The sequence below is a fragment of the Cherax quadricarinatus genome, chromosome 69 (genome assembly GCF_038502225.1).
Source record: "Cherax quadricarinatus isolate ZL_2023a chromosome 69, ASM3850222v1, whole genome shotgun sequence".
Lineage (NCBI taxonomy): Eukaryota > Metazoa > Arthropoda > Malacostraca > Decapoda > Parastacidae > Cherax > Cherax quadricarinatus.
Window position 1 is genome coordinate 13,373,983 of NC_091360.1, and position 12,027 is coordinate 13,386,009.

The window sequence follows — 12,027 nt, forward strand, 5'->3', positions numbered from 1 at the left end:
TAAAATCATTACTGGTAACCAGCAAACAAAAGAAAGCAACGAACAGTAATACTCCTGGTAGACCACCTTACCTGATCAGGAGAAGAGTGGAGGTGAAGTGAATCTCCAAACTTCAACCCACACCAGGTAAGGTCAATACTACCAGGAGTAGAAATTGAAACAAATCAGACACAAAGAACTAGTTTCGCCCCAGCCCGCCAGAGGGGGGGTGCACGATGCAACTCGCTAATGGTTCCTGGTTGCCTGAACAATCCTAACCCCACTAACAACCTACTTTTCCCTCACAAGCCCAATAGACTATGGCAAACCAAAATTGGAACCTGGCAATTCTAACAGAGTGGAACGCTTGTCCATGAGATATCCATGAGTAAGACAGGTGTGCCCAATGTGAAGATAGGATAGCAAAGTCTCCCAACCTCAGCATCATGGGCAAGAAGGCCAAAAACTTAAACTTGGTTTGATGAAATGTAATTTGTTATGAAATGTAATTTGCTGCATTCAGTTGCGAAGGTGGCTAGAGATTACAGTAAAATAGTCTGAGAATGGAATACAGCCTCTCCTCATTTAGCAACGTACTTGTTTACCAACAAATCAGTCACAATCGTCTAACTGACCAGTCAGTATTGTATGCTGTACAAGAACTTGTGTCATGGAAACAGGCAGTGTGGCATCTCAAAATCAATGATCTCAGTTTCCAACCCGCAGCCACTCAGTACACTTCCTTTCACAGTCTCCAAGACTACAAATTTATACAAATTTGTAGTCTTGGAGAAATTTATAAAATTTTAACAAAGTACAAATTTATACAAATTTGTACTTTATTGTGCAGCCCATAATACAAGATGTCAGCAAATGGAAGATCTTGAGTTCACCTGAAGGAAGCATCAAGAAACAAAGGAAGGCTATCGATCTTGAGGTGAAAATGAAGATTATATACAAATATGATGCTGGTAAGAAAGTGCAAGTGATAGCCTGTGATTTGAAGCTGGCACATTCTACCATTTCCACTATCTTGAAGAATAAAGATAGAATGAAAGAGTCAGTGAAAACTTCAGCAGGATTTCAAGCCATAACAACTAGGCAGCAGAAAGGCTTCACTCATAAAATGGAGATATTACTGGTGATCTGGTCTGAAGATGAGCTGTTATAAATGCTGGAAGTATCAGTAACAGGTGGTTCCTCAACTAGTGATGAATTAGTTAATCAATGAGGTCTTAGAAACAGAACCCTGTCATTAACCCCTTGACTGTCGCAACCCCAAATCCTGAGGTGTCTCCTGGTGTGGCAAAATTTCCAAAAGAAAAAAAAAATTGTTTTTTTCATGAAATGATAGAGAATCTTTTCCCGATTGTAATGACACAAAAAGAACAAAATTTGATGGAAAACTGACGGAATTATGCTCTCGCAAATTTAGTGACCTCGGCAATATTTATGAATCGGCGATTTTGCCCACTTTGAGTCCTATTTTCGGCTAATTCCATTGCTCCAGTCGACCAAACTCATAGCTATTTCTTTAGAACTCCATTTTTTCTATTGATTGAGTACAAGAAACTGCCCATATACCAATTTGAACTACCCAATAACGTGGTCAGAAATTTGCAATTTGGCCAATTTCACAAAAATTAAAAACTATGACAATTTCAAAATAGGGTCCAGAATGAACAATGCAGACATTCCTGGCTCTAAAATAACATTTTCTTTGTTCATCAGTCACATCTCCAGGCCCCTCTGATATTACTCTTGCTTTCTATTTTCAATTTTTATTCAAACAAAAAATACAGTGGACCCCCGAGTTTCATGATTAATCTGTTCCAGAGAGTCTGCTGAATGTTGAAATTGCCGAATGGTGAAACCATTTTCCCCATGAGAAATAATGGAAACAAAATTAATCCGTTCCATACACCCAAAAACATTAAAATAAAATATTTTTTTTCAAATTAAATATAGATTTACATACTGAAAACAATGAGAAATCAAATACATACATATATAAAATAATAACATTACACTTACCTTTACTGAAGACTTCTGGGTGGATGGAAGACGGGAGGAGGGGATAGGAGGAAGGTGTACACTATTGTTTGGAAGGAGAATCTCCTTCCATTAGGACTTCAGGTACCAAGTCCTTATCTGGGGTTACTTCCTTTCTTTGTTTTTTAACCCTTTGGGGGTTGCCAGGCCCTCTCAGAGATTTGTTCTCAGGGTCGCCAAAATTTCAAAAAAAAAAAAAAAATTTTTTTTTCTTATGAAAAGAAAGAGAATCTTTTCCCGATCATAAAGACACCAATGGAAAACTTAGGGAATTATGCTCTCGCAAAGTTAGCAGTCTCGACGATGTTTACGCATCAGTGATTTTGCCCACCCCTATTTTCAGCCAATTCCAGTATACTAGTCGACAAAAATCATAACTATTTTGCTAGAACTCGTTTTTTTCTATCGAATGAGCACAAGAAACCACCCATTTACCGATTTCAACTATCCAATAAAGTGGTCAGAATTTAGCAATTTTGCCAATTTCATGCAAATTTCAAAAAGATTCCAATTTCCAAATAGGGTCCAGAATAAACAAGAAAGACATTCCTGGCACTAAAATAACATTTCCTCTGTTCATCAGTCACATCCCCACATCCCTCTTACATTTCTTTAGCTTTCCACTTTGAATTTTTATTCTCACAAAAAATAGAAGATTTACTGTTATGCAGACTACTGTATTAGTGTAGAAATGGTATAAATAATACCAGCGCACTTGTGAAAGAATATTAGATTCACCAGTTGACGTGTATTGGACGCGTGGTATGATTTCTTTACTTTTGAACTTTGGCAAAAATTGAACATTTCTGCTACTTTGAGCTCAATTTCAAGGTACTTTTCATTGTGAAACCAATCAAAATCATCTCAATTTCTGTAATATGTCTTCCATTCAATAAGATGAGACCAGGAAAACTAGAATACAACAATAAATATTATACGATAATACAGTGCAAAGTCGCTGTTTTAACCCTTTCAGGGTCCGTCCCGTAGATCTACGGCTTTACGTTCAGGGTCCAAACCGTAGATCTACGCCATGAGCTCAGCTCACTCTTATAAACTGTGAGTGGTACATTTGGGCCTAGATATGAGAGAATACATCTATGTGGTATGTGTGCACCACATAAAACAGATCCTGCAGCACACTGTGTATAATGAGAGAAAAAAAATGAAATCATGATTTTTCGATTAAAACAGCAACTTTGCAGTGTTTTTTCGTATGTTTTTTATAGTTGTATTTGCGATTTCTTGGTCTCATTTGATAGAATGGAAGACATATTACAGAAATAGAGATGATTTTGATTGGTTTTAGCACTGGAAATGGCTTGAAACTGAGCTCAAAGTAGCAGAAATGTTAAATTTTTGCCGATATTCAAGAGTAAACAAACGACCTCATACGTCTAATACACACCAGCTGGTGGGTCTAATATACATTCACAAATATGGTGATGATATTTATACACTTATTACAGTATTGCATCACAGTAAATCTTCTATTTTTTGATGTGAATAAAAATTCATTATGTGAATAAAAAATCAAAATGGAATTTATTTGTAAAGCCTCAAAACATAACTAATGAACAGAGGAAATGTTAGTTTAGTGCCAGGAATGCCTACATTGTTCATTCTGGACCCTATTTTGAAATTGGAATATTTTGAACTTTGTGTTAAATTGGCCAAATTAACAATTTCCCATCACTTTATTTTGTAGTTGAAACAGTTGACTTGGCGATTTCTTGTGCTCAATCGATAGAATAGAAGTAATACTAGTGAAATAGCTAAGAATTTGGTTGATTGGAATAATGCAATTGGCCTAAAATGGGAGTCAAAGTCGGCAAAATCGCCGATTCGTAAATATCGCTGACACATCAAAATTCGCAAGAGCATAATTTCGTCAATTTTCCACCAAATTTCGTACTTTTTGTTTTATTACCTTCACAAAAAGATTCTCTACGATTTCATAAGAAAAAATAACAAATTTTTTTTTTGAAAATTCTTGGACACTGGTGCGTGACTCCAGATTTGGGCCTTGGACCCTGAAAGGGTTAACCCTTTCAGGGTCCGTCCCGTAGATCTACGGCTGGTCGGTGAGTGTCCAAACCGTAGATCTACGCCAAAATTCTAGCGCCGTCAAATTTAGCGCGAAAGCGCTCATAGGCCTACATATGAGAGAATGGGTCTGCGCCGTGGGTGTGCGCCGTAAACAAAAAATCTAGGCGCCTGCATAGCATTGTGGGAACGCCGGCTCAGTCACCCTTGTTCACCATGTCTCGTCGCAAGTCAGCTCTCACTCCCCGGAAAATTGGGACTCTCCTCTTCCTGTCTGATAGTTCTGACATTGATGGAAGTGGAAATGAAGACGAATTCTACGGCTTTGATAAGTTAGTGACCGAAAATAATGACCAGGATATCAATAATAGTGCAGAAAACCCCGACGATCCTCGACCTTCTACCTCTGGTGTGGGCACTCGTGACTCACGGTCGGGTGTTCCTAAACGTAAGAGAAAACTAATATTTTCCCGTGGCCTGGCCTCTGACTTCAGTAATGACGATGATTCTGACGTGGATTGTGATTTTATTGCGCTCGACGATCATTCGAGTAGTGATAGTGAGGAAACACATTCACCAGTGAAGCGTCGGTATGTTCGCCGCCGCATGCGCTCGGGTAGTGTACCCTATGCTGTGCCCAGGGGACGGAGTTCATCCCGGAGTACATCCCGGAGTACATCCCGTGGCCCTACACCCGTTTTAGGTAGTGATAGTGAGGATGATGTGGCTACACTTGGCATGGATGGGCCACAGACATCAGTGGATGGTGTTAGTGGGGCTGGTGGTGGTAGTGGCACCGCCATGCGTGACTCGCTGTGCCACGCGGGAACCCACGCTGCTGACTCGTCGATGTTGCCGCCACCACATCATTTTCTACAAACTTCTTGGCACTGTATCTCGGTAAGTACTGATCAGATTCTAATTTTTTTTGTTTTATTACCTTCACAAAAATATGCTCTTTAATTCTGTAAGAAAAAATAATTTTTTTTTTTTCAAAATTTCTTGGACACTGGTGCGTGACTTCAGATTTTGGCCTTGGACCCTGAAAGGGTTAAACCAAAAATAGGGTCAAAGTTTTTTTCCTCATTACGCACTATGTGCTGCAGGATTATTTTTATACTGCGCACACTGACCACATAGACCCATTCTTTCATATGTAGGCCTACCAGCTTTCTCTTGCTACATTAGAGGGCACTAGAATTTATGCGTACTAGTACGTCAAAAACCCTGGCGCGTAAGCCGTACTAGTACGGCCAAAACCCCGAAAAGGTTAAGACACTGGGAACAACTTGAGTCACTGGACCCTTGTCGCACAAATTATCTGTCCAGAGAGCTCTGTTTCTAGCATTTCTTTAAGATTTGTCTGAAGTGGGACACAACACTGTCATTGTACACGTTGCCAATATGGCCTGCAACAGCTTTGTTAGGGTGAAGTTCATCCATAAATGTTTGCACTTCAGTCCACTTTGCACAAATGTCCTTAATCTTTGAAGACAGCACCTCCCTCCATCACTCTTCCTCCTCCTCTGCAGCAATTTCCTGAGCTGTGATCTCTTGCTGTTGCAGATGAAGCTCTTGCAGCTCTTCAGTGGTTAGCTCTTCCCTGTGGTCCTCCACCAACTCTTCCACATCCTTGCCACTCGCCTCCAACCCCAGGGACTTCCCCAATGCCACAATAGATTCCACAACTGGCATAGGCTCCTTAGGGTCAGCCCCAAACCTTTCAAAATCCCAACTCTTCCACATCCTTGCCACTCGCCTCCAACCCCAGGGACTTCCCCAATGCCACAATAGATTCCACAACTGACATAGGCTCCTTAGGGTCAGCCCCAAACCCTTCAAAATCCCTCTCTTGCACACATTCTGGCCATAATTTTCTCCAAGCACAATTCAAAGTTCAGCAAGTCACTCCTTCCCAAGCCTTACCTATAGGGTTTATGCAAGTGAGGATATTGAAGTGATCTTTCCAGAACTCTCTTTGGGTCAATTCAGTGTCTGAGGTCACTTCAAAGCACTTTTGAAACACTGCTTTGGTGTACAGTGTTTTGAAGTTTGAAATGACCTGCTGGTCCATGGGCTGGATGAGAGGAGTTGTGTTAGGGGGCAAGAACTTCACCATGATGAAACTATTTGCTCTTCCAAGTCTGGAGGATGGGCAGGAGCATTGTCTATTACCAGGAGGCACCTGAGTGGCAATTTATTTTCCAGGAGGTATTTCTTCACACTGGGGCCAAACACTTCATTAAACCAGTCTAGGAAAATTCCCCTTGTGACCCATGCCTTATTGTTAGCCTTCCACATCACACACAAATTACTCGTGGCAACACTGTTTTTCTTGAACACTGGGATTTTCAGTGATACACCAGTAAAGGCTTCACTTTGCAATCCCCACTAGCATTACTGCAAAACATGAGAGTAAGCCTATCCTTCATAGGCTTGTGTTCTGGGAGTGTCGTTTCCTCCTGCGTGATGTAGGTCTTCTTGGCATTTTCTTCCAAACGAGGCCTGTTTCATCACGATTAAACACTTGTTGCGGTTTGAATTCTCCAGTGTCTGTGCACTCCTTAAACTCCTGTACAAACTTCTCAGCTGCTTTTTTGTCAGAACTGGCAGCCTCACCATGCCTTATCACACTGTGAATGTCACTATGCTTATTAACCCTTTGAGGGTTTTCGTCGTACTAGTACGTCTTACGCGTAGGGGTTTTTGACGTACTAGTACTCATAAATTCTAGCGGCCTCAAATCTAGTGGGAGAAAGCTGGTAGGCCTTCATATGAAAGAATGGGTCTATGTGGTCAGTGTGCACAGTCTAAAAAAAATCCTGCAGCACACAGTGCATAATGAGAAAAAAAAACTTTTACCATTTTTTTTAATAAATCAGCGACTTTGCAGTGTATTTTCGTATGGTATTTATTGTTGTATTCTAGTTTTCTTGGTCTCATTTTATAGAATGGAAGACATATTACAGAAATTGAGATGATTTTGACTGGTTTTACAATGAAAGGTGCCTTGAAATTGAGCTCAAAGTAGCAGAAATGTTCGATTTTTACCAAACTTCAAAAGTAAACAAATCGTGCCAAGCGTGCAATACACGTCAACTGGTGAGTCTAATATTCTTTCACAAGTGCACCAATAATATTTATACCATTTTTTACACTAATGCAGTAGTCTGCATAACAGTAAATCTTATATTTTTTGTGAAAATAAAAATTCAAAGTGGAAAGCAAAAGAATATAAGAGGGGCCTTGAAACATGACTAATGACTAGAGGAAATGTCATTTTAGTGCCAGGAATGTCTTTCTTGTTTATTCTGGACCCTATTCGGAAATTGGCATCTTTTGAAATTTGTGTGAAATTGGCAAAATTGCTAAATTCTGACCACTGTATTGGATAGTTGAATTTCATAAATGAGTGGTTTCTTGCACCCATTCGATAGAAAAAATGGAGTTCTAGCGACATATTCATATTTTTTGTCGACTAGTACAGTGAAATTGGCCGAAAATGGGGCTCAAAGTAGGCAAAATCGCCGATGCGTAAACATCGCCGAGACCGCTAACTTTGCGAGAGCATAATTCCGTAAGTTTTCTATCAAATTTCAAACTTTTGGTGTCTTTATGATCGGGAAAATATTCTCTATCTTTTCATAAGAGAAAATAATTTTTTTTTTTTTTAAATTTGGCCGACCCTGAGAACGAGTTTCGGAGAGGGCCTGTCGACCCTCAAAGGGTTAAATCTCTCAAACCAACCTTTGCTGGCCTTAAAACCACAAGCATCACCACTTGTTGCAGGCATTTTCTTTACAAGATCGTCATGCAACTGCCATGCCTTTTCACATATTATCGACTGCATAATACTATCTCCTGCTAACTGTTTTTGGGTAATTCACACCATCAATAACCTTTCCACTTCTTTGAGGATTTGCTATCTCTTTTTTGTCAGTATATCTACCCCTTTTGCAACAACAGCGCACTTTATTTCCTTTCCCTTCGCCACGATCGAAATGATGGTTGAGTGGGGTTTGCCATACATCCTGGCAAGTTCTGTAACATGCACTCCGCTCTCATATTTTTCAATGATTTCCTTCTTGAATTCAATCGTGTTCCTTGCTTTCTTTACCAAAGGGCTTGCACTAGTTTTCCTTGGGCCCATGGTGACTTATTCAGCAGTTGCAAGCACAAAAAACAATGGATTACAGTGGACCCCCGGTTCGCGAAGCCATCGGTATCCGATAAATCCGGTATCCGAAGCATTATATCGCAAAAAATTTGCCTTGGTTCCTGTTACAAAACCCAGTATGCGATAAGATTTGTACGAGACGTGTCCAGTGTTTACAAGCCAGCCAGTGTGCGCGCATCTAAGGATACATTCGGTACATTCTATATTATCCATATTATCACTGTTTATGGTGCTTGTTTCTGCAAAATAAGTCACCATGGACCCCAAGAAAGCTAGTGCCAACCCATCGTGACCAAGGGTGCTAATGACTATTGAAATTAAGGAAATGTGTGCAAAGTGGCTTGAAGTGCAAACCTTTTTTGATGAAAATCACCCTGACACAGCTACTGCAAGCCGTGTTGGCAACCTGTACACTGACAATGTTGTGAACCACTTTAGGAAAGTCATAAAGGAATGAGAGGTACAGGCCTCTATGGACAGATATGTTGTGCAACAGAAGTCCAGTGACTCTCAAACTGGTCCTAGTGGCATTAAAAGAAGAAGGGAAGTAACCCTGGAAAAGGACTTGCTACCTCAAGTCCTAATGGAGGGGGATTTCCCTTCTAAACATTAAAAACTTTGACACTCTCACCTCCTCCCATCCCATCAATCATCACCAGATTTTCATTAAAGGTAAATGTCAATTATTCTATTGTGATTATTCTACTGTTATTATTGTTATTGTAATTATTATATTGCATTAAACTTAATATATCATGTGGTAAAAGTTTTTTTTTCATACTTTTGGGTGTCTTGCCCGGATTAATTTGATTTCCATTATTTCTAATGGGGAATATTGATTCGCTTTCCGATAATTTTGGTTTACGATGAGCTCTCAGGAACGGATTAATATCGTGAACCGGGGGTCCACTGTATTATGAAATGTATTGTATGAACCTGCTAAGTGATGGTCACGTGCTGGTAAACAATGGCACACTGAGTGTGAATGGTGCAGGAGACTGACTTTGTGTGCGCGATGATGGGCGGACGGGTACCGGACAGTCGCCGAATCACGAGTCCAGTTACGAACCGTGAGGCTAAATTTTGCCGAAAAAACTTGCTGAAAGTCGGATTTCACGAAAGGCGATGCCGACGAAACTGTCCACTGTACAAAGAAATGAACTTGATCTATGTCAATGCCTAAGCAGTGGCAGCGGTAGCAACAGCAGCGACCTCCAAGCTCTGTACTTTTCTCCAACTATCAAAGCCACCAATGCTCCTATGATGACCTAGTTACAAGCAAAACTGCACTACCCAACGTAGCACCCAGAATGACCAAAGATTACCAACAGTGAAACCTACAAATCGAAAATAATAGAGATCAAAGGAAGACTGCCCTCAAACCCAAAGCAACACCCCGCTGCCAGCCAAACAACGTAACCCTAAGCTTTGTATAACTACAACTTCTTCTTAACTACAACAATTCCTGTAGTATTATGAGGCGAAATCTCAGAGGAAACAGCACCAAGACCAGCAAGAAAACACCGAAAAATCAACTGTTCAACAAGTGTAGCCAGGAGGACGCCGGCCCAGCTACCACCCCTCTCACCACCGCTCAAGGGGACACCACAACAATAACAACAAACACTGCTGCCCCCAGCCCATCCACCCCTCTCTTCCCCGGATTCAACCAACCAAGTAGTCTCTCAGGTATGACCAACGATCCAGATACCCTAAAGTCATGCATCTCCACCTTAGTTATTGAAAATATGAATCTTCGAGAGACGCTAACAAAACAAGACACCAGGATGACACAACTCGAGAACAAAATCCTAAGTCTTGAACAAAAGTTATCAACACCAGGAATGACTAACTGTGACAAGACCATCCAAACAGTCATAGATAGCCATGCAGAACAAATAATATCTCTTAATACAAAGGTTGAAGAAGCAGTAAAAGAATGGAAGAACAACTTAGATAACTAGTTCAGTGACTACTTTGCTCTCCAAGAAGATAAAACTGAACAAGATGAACTATCGGATGCAGTAATAGTTAACAGTCCACTTTTTCCCAGTGATATGAACCAAATGAACAGTAAAAAAAATTACAGTGGACCCCCGGTTAACGATTTTAATCCGTGCAAGAGGGGTAATTGTTATGCGAAATAATCGTTATGTGAATGAATTTTCCCCATAAGAAATAATGGAAATAAAATTAATCCGTGCAAGACACCCAAAAGTATGAAAAAAAATTTTTTTTTACCACATGAAATATTAATTTTAATACACACAAACTGAAAAAGGCATGCACACTTACATGACACTTACTTTTATTGAAGATCTGGTGATGATTGATGGGATGGGAGGAGGGGAGAGCATTATCTTCTTACTGTTTAGAAGGGGAATCCCCTTCCATTAGGACTTGAGGTAGTAAGTCCTTTTCTGGGGTTACTTCCCTTCTTCTTTTAATGCCACTAGGGCCAGCTTCAGAGTCACTGGACTTCTTTCGCACAAGATATCTGTCCATAGTGGCCTGTACCTCTCGTTCCTTTATCACTTCCCTAAAGTGTTTCACAACATTGTCAGTGTACAGGTTGCCAACACGGCTTGCAATAGCTGTGTGAGGGTGATTTTCATCCATGAAGGTTTGCACTTCAAGCCACTTTGCACAGATTTCCTTTATCTTTGTAGTAGGCAACTTCTTCAATTTCTCTCTCCCCTCCTCTGAACCAGTTTCCCCAGGTCTGGCCTCTTGCTCTTGAAGTTGATCTATCAGCTCATCAGTGGTTAGTTCTTCATTGTCCTCCTCCACCAACTCTTCCACATCCTCCCCACTAACCTCCAACCCCAAGGACTTTCCCAATGCCACAATGGATTCCTCAACTGGCATAATCCTCTCAGGGTTAGCCTCAAACCCTTCAAAATCCCTTTTCTCTACACATTCTGGCCACAGTTTCTTCCAAGCAGAGTTCAAGGTCCTCTTAGTCACTTCCTCCCAAGCCTTACCTATAAGGTTTACACAATTGAGGATATTAAAGTGATCTCTCCAAAACTCTCTTAGAGTCAGTTCAGTTTCTGAGGTCATTACAAAGCACCTTTCAAACAGAGCTTTTGTGTACAGTTTCTTGAAGTTGGAAATAACCTGCTGGTCCATGGGCTGCAGGAGAGGAGTGGTATTAGGAGGCAAAAACTTCACCTTAATGAAGCTCATGTCCCCATAAAGTCGCTCTGCCACGTCTGTAGGATGACCAGGGGCATTGTCTAACACCAGGAGGCACTTAAGTTCTAATTTCTTTTCAGTTAGGTAATCTTTCACATTGGGGGCAAATGCATGGTGTAACCAGTTATAGAAAAATTCCCTAGTGACCCATGCCTTACTGTTTGCCCTCCACAGCACACACAAATTATCCTTGAGGACATTCTTTTGCCTGAACGCTCTGGGAGTTTCAGAGTGATACACTAATAAAGGCTTCACTTTGCAATCACCAGTAGCATTGGCACACATGAGAAGAGTAAGCCTGTCTTTCATAGGCTTATGTCCTGGGAGTGCCTTTTCCTCCTGAGTAATGTAGGTCCTGCTTGGCATTTTCTTCCAGAACAGGCCTGTTTCATCACAATTAAACACTTGTTCAGGTTTCAGTCCTTCACTTTCTATGTACTCCTTGAATTCCTGCACATATTTTTCAGCCGCTTTGTGGTCCGAACTGGCAGCCTCACCATGCCTTATCACACTATGGATGCCACTACGCTTCTTAAATCTCTCAAACCAACCTTTGCTGGCCTTAAATTCACTCA

At 40.8% G+C, this 12,027-nt stretch overlaps 1 long non-coding RNA gene across 1 annotated transcript in view; it reads right to left on the minus strand.

Annotated features, from left to right (window-relative positions):
- Positions 1-12,027, minus strand: part of LOC138854782 (uncharacterized) — a 36,306-nt gene that overhangs the window by 7,155 nt on the left and 17,124 nt on the right. The window lies entirely within an intron of this gene.